Source organism: Onychomys torridus, chromosome 6 (assembly GCF_903995425.1).
Source record: "Onychomys torridus chromosome 6, mOncTor1.1, whole genome shotgun sequence".
Classification (NCBI taxonomy): Eukaryota; Metazoa; Chordata; class Mammalia; order Rodentia; family Cricetidae; genus Onychomys; species Onychomys torridus.
This window is the reverse complement of record NC_050448.1, coordinates 57,169-74,201: the sequence shown is the minus strand read 5'-3', so window position 1 is coordinate 74,201 and position 17,033 is coordinate 57,169. Positions and strand designations below refer to the sequence as shown.

At 39.8% G+C, this 17,033-nt stretch overlaps 1 pseudogene; it reads left to right on the top strand.

Moving 5' to 3' along the window:
• The first annotated feature begins 1,008 nt into the window (after positions 1–1,008).
• Positions 1,009–17,033, top strand: part of LOC118585514 — a 52,847-nt pseudogene continuing 36,822 nt past the window's right edge.

The window sequence follows — 17,033 nt, the reverse complement described above, 5'->3', positions numbered from 1 at the left end:
GTGTGAAGTGTTCCCGGCTGAAAGTCCAAAGAGGGAGCCTTAGTTTTCTCCTTTGAATAAGAGGTATGTACTAAGGGATTTAAAATGTCAGGCAGTGCACCCAGAGACATTAGCTTGGCACCCAACACACAGCACTGAGCTGGTGCTCTATCCATATCAGTGTAGGTACATCCCACGGTAATGATAGTAAAGGTAATATTAATACTCAGTTGACATCTGAGTACCCTGGAGTCTCACAGGCAGAGGTGTCTTAGCATACCTGTGTGGCAGCAAGGTGAATCACAAACCACTGATACCATGAATTTCATAAAAGAGTACATGTATACTCCATAACTGCAAACCAGCCCTCCCTGCTAGAGCAAGCTTCACCTTGGTAGTTTGGGGGACACTTTCATTGATGGCCACTCCCTTTTTTAGCATGAGTAGTCATTGATACCAACAAAGGCTTGTCTACCTTATAAAGTGCTTGGGTTGTCCTGGGTTTAGGGGTCCTAATTTGAATTCATTCTATGGGTGTTTTAGAAAGTATCTCCTAGAACCATTAACTTGATAATTCTTTTCTCTTGGTAAAGAGAAGTGAAACCCCCATACATAACATGGCCTTGTCACTAATAACTTTGCCACATAGAGTAAGACACTTGTTTGAAAAGTCATCAAAGGAAGACGTGTGTCTCCACAAGCTCATGTACAAACATCCAAACATACCCCTCCTTTCCCTCCACAACAGCAGAAGTTATATGCCTTTGTCAGCACATTAAAGCCACAAAGTAAAACCAGGGAAGGAGAAAGCCAAGCCCACTCTTTCAAAGAGTTTGCAAATGTTTCCTTTCTGAATGGGACTCTGTTCAACTACAGTGTGGAACAGGGAGGGAAAGAAGGCATTAGTTGATAAAGTTTCATACTGGGAGATAACATAATGGTTTCTGGGCATATTCTGGTTTAGTTTAGTTTAGTTTTTGTTTTTTCAAGATTTTTGTCATTCAAGAATCAAGAAGGGGGATTGGAGAGATGACCTCAGTTTCTAAGAAAAATGGAAGTTCTTCCCAAAGTTTAGTTACCAGTGCCCACGGTGCTACTTCACAGTCTTCAGCAATTCCAGTTCCAGGGGGATCCAGTGCCCTCTCCTGGTCTCCACAGGTACTAAGCATGCATGTAATGCAAAGACATACATGCAGGCAAATAATTATACACTTCAAAAAATAAAATAAAAATTTTAATTAAAAAAATAATCAAGAAAACCAGGCTGGGGAGGTGCCTCTGTTTTGGGATATTTGAACACTGTATGAAGATGTATTGCTATGATTGGTTTAATAGAGAGCTGAATGGCCAAAAGCTAGGCAAAAGGTATAGGTGGGACTTCCAAGCAGAGAGAGAGAGAGGAAGACGGAGATAATAGAGTTGCAGAGAAGATGCCAACAAGACATGGAGATAGTTGGACATACAGAATGGAAGAAAGGTAAAAAACCACATGGTAAAACATAAATTAATAAAAGCAGGTTAATTTAAGTTATAAAAGCTAGTGGGACAAGCCTAAGCTAAGACTGAGCTTTCATAAATAATATTAAGTCTCTGTGTCATGATTTGGGAGCTAGTGGGACAGAAAAAGAGTTCTTAGGGTGCCTGCAATACAAGTATGATGATCTGAGTTTGGTTTCAGTAGCCATGTAAAAGGCCAAGTGTGTGACTTATACTTTTAATCATAGTGCTAAGGAGGCAGAAACTGGTCAATAGCTTACTTGCTGATCTGCCTTTTAAAATCAGCAAACATCAGGTCTCAGTGAGAGACCTTACCTCAAAAATCATGGTTAATTGCTCCTGAGGATATCTTCTACATATGCACGTGCGCGTGCACACACACACACACACACACACACACACACACACACACACACACAATCTGGAGGACAGATGCCCTGACTCAACTAACTCCTGAACCTTCTCCCTAACCTAGGCTCTTAACTGAAGTTGTCTTCAGGGGCTTAGCTTCATTCCTAATGGTGTTAACAGGTGATGATGAATGAATCATTCCCTCACTCCAAGCCCTGCACTTTGCATAAGTAGCATCTCCCACCACCATCCCCTGTAGTTGCCTTTGCTGCCCCCCAAACTTATACTTGAGTTCAGAAAAGTTAATAAGAAGCCATCCACTCACCTTGGGGTGGAGGAATCCAGCCAGTGATCATAGTCTCTGTACTGTATCAGAATCTTCACTTAAGACCAAGTTAGCATCTTTCCTAGAGAGTGGATACACATGGACCCAGGTGTGTGTGACCTGCCTAAGAGAACTCACAAATTTGAAACTGCTCTCTCAGCTGTTAGGTGAGGTTCACAAGGATCTCCCCAAGAGTGTCCAGAAGAGGATGGGTATCTGTGCAATTGAGCACCTGCTATTCATCTGCTTACTCTCTAAAACTTGTTCAGAATGCAGAAAGTGAAAATAATAGGCTTAACAATAAACTAATTGATTACTTTCTATGAATATAATTAGAGGAAACAAAGGAAAATTGTAGGGCAGGCCATCACAGTGATGGTGTTCATTTTGTGCTCAGCAAATCTTTTTCGTTTATGCAACCTGTAGCTGTTGAACATTTTGTTATGTTGTAAGGGATGTCTTTAAATGCAGTTCAAATTGACAAATACTTAATGGAGTTTGGGAGCAACTCTTCAAGTCTAGAGAGAAACAGAACAGCTGTCCTGAAGGGCCTTCAGTGGTCCTACAGAAAAGGAACATTTATGCCACCTTGAAAGTAAAATAGAGTGCAGAAGAGAGTCCAGTGAGAAAGGGCTTTGCCAAGAGGGAAAAATGTTATGCCCAAGGAAGTCACAGAAAGGTAGGGGAAATCAAGTCTGAGAAGCACTAATGGAAATCCTGCAGAGGATTGAAGTGATGGGTAAGACAGCTGTCTGTGCTTGTCACCAGAGATGTCTAGGTCTAATTTTGCATATCAGAAGGAGTCATGTGGTACATAGACTCATTGATGAAGTGAGAATTCCATTCTACCTTTAAAAAACATTAGTTAGGTGGCCAGAAGTGTCTTGGGTCATTAGATCTCAGCTGACTGCCCACTGAACATTTGGAAATATGTGGCTGCATCTGGGTTGTACAAGGCCACCTGGTGAACCTATGAGCATTTATCAACTAGGACTAGGAGCTGAACTATTCTTAGATTGGTCAGGCCCCATAATGAATACATGCCCCTCATTAGGTGATAATAGCACACTATTTGTTACCTATTTTTCACAACCTGTACTTCAGTGGTCTATAAGAAGTATTTGTTAGAACAACTCTGCTGAGATTAGCTGGGTTTGCTCACATGGTGTGATCAACTGAAGAAAGTATACTGGGCACAGGTGTCTGTGCTCTCCCATCAGGCTAACCTGAGCATTGGCTCCAGCTACAGTAGAGAACCACACATGCTTCTTGGAGTCTAACCTCATAATAGGAGGAATTCTAGCAACAAAAGCCTGTCCCAGGTTCTGCCTAGAATTCCAGGACAGAGAAACAGACTCTCAGCTTTAGTAAGCACCACTGTACAGAGTAAGGCCATGCTGGAGAGGGGAATGAGGAAGGAAAGGAGGAAAGCTATCCTTTACAGTGGCATGTGTGCCACTGCTACTCTCTTGAGAAATAATACAGTGGCATAGTGGATCACGACAGTGGACTCAGTGATGAAGCATGATACTGAGAGAAGCAGGTTAATGTGGTTTCTTGTGAATTATGTTATCAGTTTTGAGATTTTAAAAAGACAAATTTTTTTTGAAAGCCAATTTATTACTTTCAGACAGGCAAGTAAGTCTAGCCACGTAAACTTTAATCTATATTCAAATGTATGATATTGTGTGTTAAAAAAGGCTGAGGACAAAAAGCGGAGCCAGTTGTCCAACACTTGGGAAATTATTATTTTTTAAGTTTAATTTTATTGAAATGCAAACTGTATGTTTTAAGTCTTTTCTGCCCAAAGCCAAGCTTGCAGAGCATTCACAAATGTGTGCACTCAGGTAAGCATCACAGTAGGTCAAGTAGGTCAATGTAGGTCATTCCCATTACCCCAGTAGCTCTTTTGTCTTTTTCCAGGCCACTCACCCCACTCTGCCCACATATACTAATTCCTTTCCATCACTGTAGTTAGTGTTTTGCCAGGTACTTTGAGATTTCAACTTTTCAGTCTGTTAAGCATACCATTTGCATGGTAGTATTACTGTGGGGTTTAACTTGTAGCCATTCAAAGTCTGAGTTACTTTTAAGCAGGTTAGACTACTCTTTTCACTAGATGAGCTAGGAAAGAGGCATAGAACTAAATATACTTAACTGTTAACGAAGACAGACTTTTATAGCATTAGAAAAGGTAAAAATAAAGAGACTGTCCTGACTAAATTTAGGTTAAAAAAAAAAAGAAGAAAGAGTTTTGTGACATTAATGCATTTGTTCTTCTCTCCTGTACCTGACCCAAAGATTGAAGTGTGCAGCTCCAGGAAGACAAAGGTCACTCAGAAACCTTCCCATTTGGGATTTCCTCATCCACAAGTATCTTCTTGTATCTTCTTAGGGTTAATTGAAGCCACCTTTTGACTTGCCCAGGAAAGTCCTCTGCTTTTTTTTTTTTTTAAGGATTTGTGTGGGGTCTGTTTATCAGTGAGCTTCACCATGGCTCTTGGCCACAAGGAGGCTCATCTCTCATATGGAGAAGGTACCTTCCTTTGTGATTACCTCCAATGTTAGAGGAATGGATCAGGAAGTGAAATGGGAGTCTTTTCCGTTAAACTACCAACATGACAGACAACTGCAGGCAGGCTTCCTCCTGTCGCCAAGCCTTTCTCTTCCTTTGAAGCTTTAGAAGCAGCTGTCAGAGCTGGATGAGGATGACTTGTGTTATGAGTTCCGGCGAGAACGCTTCACTGTCCACCAAACCCACCTGTTCTTCCTGCACTATGAGTTCGAGCCTGCTGCTGACAACACGGACGTTACCCTGGTTGCTCAGCTCTCCATGGACAGGTATGATCAATGACCTCACCCACCACACAGACCCCATAACTGTTACTCTTTCCCCCATGGAACAACAGGGTGGGAGATGGTCTCCTAATCTTGGAATATGAAGTTCAGTTAAAGTTAATCTCTAGTGCTGCATAGCAGCGGTTTCCTCTTTTTGTTGCTGGTGTTGCTTGAGGCTAGCAAGGAGGAGTAAAGCCCTACTGAAGAGGCTACACACTGGAACCTCACTGGCTGTCGTAGTTACTGCTCTATTGCCTCTGTAAAGAGATACCATAATCAAGGCAACTCTTTCAAAAGAAAGCATTTAATTGGTGGCTTGCTTACAATTTCAGAAGGTTAATCTATGATCATCATGGTGGCAGGAGTGTAGGCTTGGAACTGAGAACTTGCATCCTGATCTGCAGGCAGGAAGGCAGAATGAGAGAGATACTGGGTTTGGTGTGAATTTTTGAAACCTCAAAGCTCACACCTAGCAACACACTTCTTTTTAAAGAAGGACACACCTCCTAATCCTTAAACAAGTGCCACTCCATGGTGACTAATCATTCAAATATGTGCGCCTATGGGCATCATTCTTATTCAGTCCACTACTGTGGCCCCAGCAAAACGAGAGTCATTTCTTTTCCTCACACGTGTCCTGATGTAACAGTCCTTCACTGGGCATTTCCCAGTGGCACTGCTATTATGCTGGCCCTTTCTCAGTTACAATCTAGTAGGCTAGTTCTCAACTATGACAAGGGACAAATTCATACCCAGGCTCCATAGCAAACCAATTAAGACAGAATCTTTGTCTTCGCATTGTTTTAAGTTTGGAGTATATGACCCATGATCAGGAATATAGATATCCATAAACAAATGTATGTATATATATCTCTGCAATAAGGGCTTTGAAGGGATGGGATAGATAGTGCCAGTCAGGTTGGGATCTTCTTTAGATAATGTCATTAGGAAAAAATCTTTCTAAGACAGGGACATACCTGTAGAGATGTAGAACTAGCAACAGACAGTTCATCCAGACAGATGAATTAGCGAGTCCAAAGAGCCTATGGTGGGAAGGAACAACCTAACAGAAGAAAAGTGTAGCTACACAAAGAATTTTAGTTGAGTGCAGTGCCTTCAGAAGCCAGAAGAGGTGTTGGATCACCTATAGCTGAGTTATACATGGTTGTGAGCTGCTTGATGTGGCCACTGGGAACCAAACTCATGTCTTTGCAAAAGTAGTGCATACTCTTAATTGCTGAGCCATCCATCTTTCCAGCTGTTACTTTTAATTTTTCAAGCTTTACTTACTGGCTATAGGAGATGATTGGATTTGAAGCCCTGAAGCCCTGCCTTAGAAATAAGTGGCTTTCCTCTACCTTGCCATTTTACATAACTGACTCTCAAACTGGCTAAGCAACTTCCTCTTTAAATTACACATGCCCCAGTGGCTGCCCTTACCCTTTGTGCCACACTGAAGCATTAATGTAATTAATCTTAATGAATAAAAAATCAGAATTCAGAAATTGAGGTAAGAACCTGAAGATCAAAGAACCAGTAGCTTCCTACCTCTTCCATTTCTCCATCCAAAAGAGCCAAGCTCCTCTCTCAGTCTCATCTTACCACTTCCTGTCTCCTCTCTCTACAGTCTGTCAAACCTCTGTGGTCAGCTAGTGGCTAGCTCTGCCCTCTGACTCCAAGCAAGTTCTATTTGTCAGAACACAATCAAAATATTATACAACATATCCCCTTTTTGTCTAAATAAAAAGTGAAGGTTTTGCTGGGCGGTGGTAGTGCACACCTTTAATCCCAGCACTCAGGAGGCAGAGGCAGGTGGATTTCTGTGAGTTTGAGGCTAGCCTGGCCTAGTGAAGGTTTTAACGAACATTAAAACTACATATAACAAGTACAATAACTATATACAAATATACATAAGCAAGAATTACATTAATTTGCATTTGACAAATTCAGAGAAATTACTCCATTATCTATCCTAGCTTTGGTGAGTCTGAAGTGTTTTACCTAATTCACTTTCTATCTTTTTATGTCTCTTAACCTTATATACTTTCACCTCTTTTGTGAGTTTCTTTTCTGAATTTAGTAAATTTAGAATTTAGTAAAAGATCTCATCAGAGATCTGAGAAGGATATCTTACCGAGTAAACAGGAAGTACAGAGCAAACAACTTCCAAAAATAAGAAATGACAGAAACAGCTGGCTGCCTGGTCAGTCACCAAAGGTTCCTCTGTAATGTAGGGACATTCATCTTCAGTCTGTAGGCCAAGAATGTCTGACAGACTTTTCTATGAAGCAAGATTTTTGAAGGATTATCCTGCTTTGTCTTGGTAAAGTTTGGCAGTCACTTTCCTTTGTGTCCTGCTTGTTCAATTTGGACAGCATACTGTCAGCACTCAAGGCAACAGCAGTTTTATGACCAGTGGCTAACTTTTACAACAAAGAAGTTAAACTCTATATGGAGTTTCTTAATGCCCATCATCTTCTCTGAAGTACATTGGTGCTGCCAAGAGCAGACTTGTCTCATTGTCATTAAAAAAAAGCTTATGTTATTAAAATGTCTTAAATGCCATATTCTGTATATCTCTGAAGACTACCTGTTTATCTAAAATATATCTATTTTACCTTGAAAACATACCTAACATGATTGTATTAGGTGGCTAAATTCTGACATGCATTTCTTTATTATCTATAATAGTTTGTAATAATAACTTTCAAGGACTAGAAATTTACATTGTATTTTTAAATCAACTGTACATAGGTATAATACTTTGAATAAGAGTAGAAAAGTATGTACAGTATGCTCTAACCAAGATAACATTAAATTTGTATCAATATACAAAAATATCCTAAACAAGAGTAGAAACATATATACAGGATAACAAAAATAACCTCAAATTTATATCAATACACAAAAATCCATATCAATATGAAATATCTAAGACTAGTAGTTGCTTTTTGTTGTTGTTTTGTTTTGTTTGTGAGACAAAGTTTCTCTGTGTAGCTTTGGAGCCTGTCATGAAACTCACTTTGTAGACCAGGCTAGCCTCAAACTCACAGAAATCTGCCTACCTCTGCCACCTGAGTGCTAGGATTAAAAGTGTGTGCCACCACTGCCCAGCTAGTAGTTCCTTTTTTTAGTTTAAAGGTGGATTCAGTAATCTACCATTTTATCCTATTATTTCTACACCACCACTACCCCTTTCTCTTTAGAATGAGATCCCTGAATTTAATCTCCTTTGTTTAGCTTTTTTTCTTGATCATTACCAATAACAGCTTGTAACCAACCCCTCTGAATGATGGCAAATATCCATAGCCCACTAAACAACCAAAAACTGCCCACCCAACCTCTTGGGAATGTGGGTATCATGTTCTTAAAATTACTTCCTGCTGTCTGGGGATGGCAGCATCTTTAGGGGACTCTGAAAAAATTTTGGAAAATTGTCAAGTCCTGGGAGAGTATCTGTATCATTTGTTGTCTAGTCTCTGTGTAATGGCAAAGTGAAGGGCTTATCCCAAGTCCTAGCTAGAGTAGTTTGTGAGGCTGGAATGTCTCAGGTAGACACCTTGAAATTGTCCTGAGCAGTTCTTAGTCCAAAGTCAATCTTTGGGTGGTATTTGTCAGCTTAGTGGTGTTAACACAATCCAGGTTGAATCGTCATTGTGGGCCCCATCCTCCTTTTGAAGGATTTAAAGGTTGCTGCTAAGCATGGTCATGGTTCACTGCAGAATACTTAAACATTTTAACTGGCATATACAGCACATCTAGAAGAGGTTAAAGGACTATACTTTGTTATGTACATCCATAGTACAAAAACTTCATTGCTAGTTACCTGATTGAGACTCAAACCCAAAATCATGTGCAGGAAGCTAGATGAATCAGCCTTTTTCTAGAATTTTAGGTCGTACTCTATATGACCATTAATATTATGACAAAAAGTTTAAAATATATATATTAATTTTATAAATTCTGAGATATTATTTATACCTTAAGAAAAATTTAGAGCCAAAATAAAACCAAAGAATTATGAGGTTAGTGGCAATAAAATAGTCCCTTAATTTTGGTTTTTCTTCTGTCCCATATCAGGTGTTTCTTCTAATATGATACAGAGATTTTGTATTTTCCTTTTAACAAGCGTGCTTGAGTTCAGAGAAGGAGAGAGCCACACTCCAATCCATAGCTAGCTTTAATTTTTAATTAAACTGGGACCACAAAGACAATTTGCATTATATTTTTATAGAGAACAACAGAAACAAACATTTGGGAAGATTTATAAAATTTTATCCTGTTGGAAATGTGATATACTAATAGGCCATTTTACTCTTTTCTTGGTATGTTTTCTCTGGATGGTTGGTCCTTTTTCTTCAGATGTCTCACTTGTCCAGTGGTATTCAGATTCCTTAGCTGGATGCCTTTATTCTCCTGGAAAGATAAAAATAAAACCCTGCCCCAACCCTAACTTTAGGGAGTTTCCCTTTTGGCAAATTATATCTGACCAAATGAAAGGCATTTGTTCATCTTAGAAGTTAGTTTAGATTGAATGGTCGCTCTGACATACTATCGCCTCTTCTATTAAAGAGGTCTTTCTTGTTTAAATAAAATCTTTATCAATTTTGATGGTATTTATAACTTTTTTCTCTGGACAACATCATTTATCTATATTTTAAACTCTGATCTTTGATCATTTATAGAAGTTTGCTAAAATATTTGCTTTATGGTTTCTCTTGAAATTTTTGTTTTATCTTTTAAAGCTGTTCTATCATCAAGAGTAGTATGTTTTGGGTTTTTTTTTTTTTACAATGGTCATTAGGTCCTTTAATTGCTCTGTGGAGGAGTTTCCCCCATGGTGACAGGGAATGACTAAACCAAATTTGACATGGGGGCCTGCGAGAGATCCCCCAAGGCATTTCCCAATGGCAAAGGGTTACCTTGCCTGTCTTTTGTTAATCTGCATTCCTTAGTCCAATGTCAGCCTTCTGTTTGGATTATTCCTCAGGAAAAAAAAATCCCTTTTTAGGTGCCAATTAAAATATATGACATTTTGATTTTTCTTCAAGCCTCTGGAAATTACCTCTCCTATCCAAGCATCATCATGGTTATGAGATTCACTATTGACTATATCTTGAATCCATTCTTCTATGGGTATTAATCTAAAGGTGTAGACCTTTAAAGGCATAATTACTCTTTTGCATTGTGAATTAGCATTTTCACAAGCCAAAAGATTCAATTATTATTTGTCTAGCTTCTGGATTTGGTATCATTCTATTTACAGCTGAAATCAATCTTTTTTTTTTTAATCATTTTGGGCCCTATATAACTTTAGTGAATGACTCAGTTTTCTTCTTTCTGACTTATTCACCTCTGTCCCAAGTGTTCAAAGCTGCTACATGGCATAGAGCCAAAGTGTAGTCATCTAATATAGACTGTCTTTGTACATCAGCATAATTGCCCTCTCCAAGAAGTTGGCCTTGGGAAATCTCTAGCCCTACCCCATTGTTCAATGGGCTTAGACTCATCTTTCCACCATGTCCTCCACTGTAATTGAAGACCAGGTCCCAGTACTGCTGTAACCAAGTCTTTCCAGTCTTGTGGGACAATTCTGTTACTAAATGACCATGAATTTAAGATCTGCCTTACGAAAGGTGAATGCATACCATATGAGATTACCATTTTCTTAAATCTCAAATGTGTTGTTTCCACAGGAATCCAGTTAGCTCTTACATAGATGGCCTTGGGGATACCTGTCATCTGACAGTTGTTTCTGTAGGGTGACTAGATAAATAAAGGTTGTTTTTTTGATAACCTTGGGATGTTCTTCTCTAATTTTATTATGTAACAGTAAGGTTGGTTCTTGTTTAAATTCCTCTGTCTTTGTCTGAATATCTCTATTATCTTTTTTAGTAAGTTTTTCTAAAGCTTGTAACTTATCTGTCAAAATTGCATTATTTACTTTAGTAACATTTTCTAAGGCATGTATCTTGGAACTCATATCAACCAACTCTTTTACAGATAAAACAAGAATTACCAAATGGATAATAATTATAATTAACATTATGCAAAGCCCTGCTAAGTTAATTATTCACTCATTTAATTGTTCCATTTTTATATCATCCATTGTGGAATCATACAGAGACCTAACTTCCTCCATTGTAATAGTGTTTCCCATTTTTTAATGTGGGGAAAAACTCTCTCTTTTTTTTAACTAATTCCTCCCTTTAAGAATTCCAAGTTGTCTCACCAAATCTGCTGATGATGATAAGTGACATGTTAGACTGGCTGTTGCTGCACAGCATGTCTGGGTGGAGAACACAAGCAGCACACAGTCTGGCTGAGGACAGCTTCTACTGATCATGTGTCAGCATCCTGAGGAGGGGTTCCAAAGAAAACCCACAACCCACAGGAAAAAGGAGCCAAAGAGCCAGCCATATAAACTGTAATCATGGGGGAATGTGTGAAAGCAGGACATGTGACTGGTGGGAAGTGAGAGCACAGAGCTGCCTAAAGGCAGAGCTGGCTGGTGGTGAGGGGTTAACACCGGTGGAATTTGGAGTGCAGGCACCCATGGAATTTAGGACTTTAGTGATTGATTGTAGAGAGGCTGCAACAGGAAAATCTAAGACTTGCTCTGAGGGCTTAGAGAAAAAAAGGAAAAGCCAGTGGCCTGGTGACTCCAGAGGTCAGGTAGCTCTGGCAGATATGAATTCATGACCCAAAAGTTGGGTGCCAGATAAAGTGTTAATCTAATTAATCTTAGTCAATAAAAAATTGGAAGTCAATTTTTCAGGCGTAGGAACCTGAAAGATAAGAGGAACAGGAGCAGCTGCCAGGAGCTTCCTACATCTTCTGTACCACTGTCCAAAAGGGCCGAGCTCCTCTCCCAATCACTTTCTGTCTCTTATCTCTACCGTCCTCAAAGCTCTATAGTAACCAAGTGGCTAGCTACACTCTCTTACTTCAAGCAAGCTTTATTTTTCAGAACACAATCAAAATATCATACAACACTGCCTCATTTCAGAAGGACTGTCTGTTGTACTAACCTGACATTCTTATCTGGGATGTGGCAGAAAATGACTTGGGATTGATCTAGGAATGATGTGAGTCAGTGTACTAAGAGAAGTACCAGGCATGCAGTGAGTGTTCTTTAAAGACTGTTAGTCATGAGTGGATGAAGAATGTGCAAAACCTGAAGGAGCAAGAACCCCAACATGCAGAGGCTCAGAGAGCACCAGCCAGAAAACATGGAATGAATGGCAGCTTGCATGTCATGGCTGTCTGGGTATGACATTTACTGAGTATCACTAATGGAAGTGGGTGCCTTTCTCAGAAAATAAGGTGAGAGAAATATGGAGGAACACACTCAACCTCTGACTTACACACACGCCAGTGGTATAGCTATGCACAACACATGGTCCTATGCTGTGGATATCGCTCTGTGTAAATAAAGTTCTGATTGGCCAGTGGCCAGGCAGGAAGTATAGGCGGGACAAGAGAAAAGAGAATTCTGGGAAGTGGAAGGCTGGGGAGACACTGCCAGCTGCTGCCATGAGAAGCAACATGTAAAGACACTGGTAAGCCACAAAGCCATGTGGTAAAGTATAGATAAGCAGAAATGGGTTAATTTAAGATAGAAAAAGTAGATAACAAGAAGCCTGCCACAGCCATACAGTTTGTAAACAATGTAAGTTTCCATGTGCTTTCTTGTTTGGGTCTGAGCGACTGTGGGACTGGAGGGTAAGAGAGATTTGTCCTGACTGGGCCAGGCAGAAAAACTCCAACTACAAATGGCGCCCAACATGTTGGCAAGAGTTTCCACCTAAAACCTGAGAAAAAAGATTCTAAGACGGAGCTAAAAACAGCTTCCTAATTGTCTCTCTCAAATTAGCAGCAGCCTGCCGGTTTGAGCTACTATGGCAGGTTCCTGGCATGTGCGTCTGACCTGCAGTATGGCAGGAATGAGGAGTCTACAAGTGGCACTTTACTCTGCTGTGTGGTAGATTTAGCCTTTGCCAGTTTAAAAAAAAAAAATGTTTCTGAGCTATGCACTGCTTTGATAGAACTGGTTCTGATAGTTGACATGGCTCCAGACCCAGAGCTGGCAGTAAACTGCACCACCTCCATGTTGGGAATCTGAGGTGGGCAGAGCCAGCAGCCACAGAGGCGCTTCAGTCTTAAAAAGATGGATATTACACAGAGAATCTGGTTTATATTGTCTTTGGGATTTTTAACTACAAAAAAAGATTTGATCATAGAAGCTGTTGAGTTAAACAAATATGTAAATTTTAAAAACACCTTGACTTCAAAATTTGGATATAAGGATATGTTGCTTTGGAAAGGAGTCTCTGCTTTTGTTTCCACAGAAAGCCAGAGGCTATGGATTTGTTCCAGATTAAGATACATCAGGTTTGATCAGCCAAGACCACCTGAAAGGTCTCCAATGACACCATGGCCCAGATGATCCGACATCCAGAATGGTTTCAAGGCTACTGGCTCAGAGGTTTACCGTAATGGACTACTCCATAATCCTAAAATTTTCTTTATGTCCCCATAAGATACAGCGCCCCCCTCCAGCAGGAAGTAGTAAGAGAAACTACGCCCACATTCCCAAAATTATCAAGTTGGCTTTGGAGATGGAATTGGCTCACTCCTTCTCTAAACCCAGACATATTGCTAAAAGAAAAGGTTAAGAGATTCTTGTGTCCCAAATCAGAAGAGCCCTATGGTGTGGGACAGAGAAAAACCAATATTTTTCTTTAAAGCAGTTTGATTATAAATGAGATCTCTTTCTAAAGAAGAAAAGGGGATATGATACAGATATAGGATGAAAGGGTAGATTAAGGAACTTACTTCTAAAGAGCAACAACTTGTTTAAAATGTTTTACTTTGGTATAGACTTTAGTCTATTGATACAAACTTAAAGTTAATTTTGTTATACTGTGTGTATATTTCTAATCGTGTTTAAGTTATTATGTTTGTATAGCTCATTTTAAATTGAAATGGATAATTAAAAATAGATTAATAATTAGTCATCTATGATAATCATACTCGTAGCCATGTTAATTAAGTCTTCTAGATATACATAGACATATTTCAGATAGATAGGTAATCTTCAAATACATCAAGGACCTACAGAATATGGCATTTAAAATACTTTTAAAATTTAGACTTTCTGGACAGTGAGACATGTCTGCTCCTGGCAGCACCGATTTACTTCAGAGACAAGGATGGGCATTGAAGACACTTCATATGGAGTTTATCTTCACCTTGGCAAAAAATAGCCATTTGGGCAAGAAACTGTTCTTGCCTGGACTGCTTGATCAACTGGACATGCAGGACCCATAGAAAGGTGACCACTGAACTTTGCTTTCAAAATGGTCCTTCAGGTTCCTGCTTCACAGAGGAAACTGCCAGACATTCAGGACACTGAGAGAAGTGACTGAGAGACTCTAGCCCTGTGGGCTGAAGACAAATGCCCCAACTTTACAAAGGAACATTAGGTGACTGTTCAGGCTGCCAGCTGTCTCTGTCTACCCTGCAAGACTTCCGAAAGTTGCTTGCATCCTTCTCCTGGTTCTCAGATAATATTATATCCTTCTGAGGTCTTTGATGTGGTTAAAGACTAGATAGTTATAATTTCCTCAGTTATGATAAAAGATACATTCGATATAAAACCTTAGACTCATAAATATAAGATAGATAGGATATCTTCTTTAATATTGTAACTGTAATTCTTGCTTGATAATTGTTTTGTTATATGTAATTGTACTATGTAAAAGTTAAAACCTTCCTTAAAAAAAAAAAAAAGAAAAGGGGAAGTGCTGTGGATATCGCTCTGTGTAAATAAAGTTCTGATTGGCCAGTGGCCAGGCAGGAAGTATAGGCGGGACAAGAGAAAAGAGAATTCTGGGAATTGGAAGGCTGGGGAGACACCGCCAGCTGCCGCCATGAGAAGCAACATGTAAAGACACTGGTAAGCCACAAACCATGTGGCAAAGTATAGACTAACAAAAATAGAAAAGGTAGATAACAAGCAGCCTGCCACGGCCATACAGTTTGTAAACAATGTAAGTTTCCATGTGCTTTCTTGGTTGGGTCTGAGCAACTGTGGGACTGGTGGGTGAGAGAGATTTGTCCTGACTGGGCCAGGCAGGACAACTCCAACTACAGTCCTAGGAGGCAGACACTGTGTGTTCTCAATGACTCTGACCTTCTTGAGTTTAACTTTCTACACAAGTCATCTTAGAAAGGCTCGGTTTTCTTATCTATTACCTGAGAATGATGATATTATTACTGTAATTATCCCTAATGACCATTAGAGTATGGAGGCCCAGTTCTGTGTACTAATGTACATTCAAAACCTCCTGAACTGATAAGAACATGAGTGACTGGAATTTTAATGTGTGTTCTATGTAGAAGGCACAAAGTCTAAGAACAAAGAGCTCTATCTCAAGTCTCATCTGCTCCTTCAATCCCCTGCTGACAATTCTGGCATTTTACTCAATATCTTAGATTTTGGTTTTTTTTTTCCTATGAAATAGGATTAAAATTATTGCCTTGTAGAGTTCTGTTTAGGGACGAATAACATAATCTGTGAAAGCCCTTGTAACATATTTGTTAGCCAGGAACCATTGGCTAAACCAAAGTACGCTTTGGAAACTAAATGTGTTTTATTTTCTGTTGCTGTGATAAACAAGTCTGATCAAAAGCAACTTGGGGTGGGAAAACATTTATTTGGCTTATACTTCAAGTCACAGTTCATCATTGAGAAAAGTCAGGGCAGGAACTTAAAAACAGAAACCTGCTTATTTCTCACTGTCTTACTGACATGCCCACACTCAGCTAGATTTCTTACATAGCTCAGGATCCCCTGTCTAGGGATGTTGCCACTCACAGTCAGCTGGGCCATTCCACATCAAATTATGAACCAAGATAGTACATCACAGACATGGCTACAGACCAATCTGATCTAAGCAATACCTCAGCTGAGATCACTCGGATGAATCTATGCTACCTCAAGTTGATAGCTGAAACTAACTAGGACATGATAGTAGGTATTTAGAGATAATAAAGGAGGGAAAGACCTGCACTCAGCCCAGCTGCAGTACCACTTCCGAGACATGTGGGTTAGATTCTGTATTTGGCCCTTTTCAACCTCACTGTGTGAAGTGTGATGATACTTTCAAGTCATGTTCATTATTCTTTGTATCCTACACCATAAGATGATGTAGAGTACTGAAAAAGTAGTGATATAAGCAAATAGTAGTTTCCTGTGTGTGTGTGTGTGTGTGTGTGTGTGTGTGTGTGTGTTCATCTCCATGCTTCTTAGGATTTACAAACTGATAGAATTTGTTGGGTGCATGGTGCAGTCCCATGATTTTGTACACACTTGTACAATATTGGCCAAGTAATACTGGCCAAGCCTAGTTTCTGTACCTGCTGCCAGCAGGAGAATCATACTGGCCTGGACCATAATGACCAGCCAGCTCATTTTCTCATGGTCCCTCACAGAAAGCTTCAGCTCTAGTTGCCTTAGCAGCAAACACTGACCATGGAACCCTTCCCTTCAAATTAAACACAACCCAAGCTAAACAGATATAAGGTAGCTTCTAATGCATGGTGACAAGTACTACCACCTGGACAACACTCAAAGGATATAAGAAATTGTAAAATCCTACAAAATAGGCATGTAGCAATAAAAATTATAATGCAGCACCAGCACTAATACCACAATTACTCCAACCACTTCCGCTCTGCCCTACACATCCAGTTAGGACACACCATGCTGACTGGTGCCTCCTGGATTGATTTTTCATTTAAGAAATACTTCAGTGTGCTTATAAACCTTTGAGTTAGAGGCAGTTCCTGTGTGAATGGCAGATTAAATTGGGGGAAGTTACCATGGGCTTGGTAACTCCAATCAGAAGCTGTGTCACCAGCCGCCAGTGTAGAACCAGCAGCTTTTGCTGCTCCTTGGGATTGTGGCAGAAGATGGAAAAGAATGGAATGACAGAGGGGCCTGAGTAAACAGATAGTTTTTATTGCTGTGATAGAT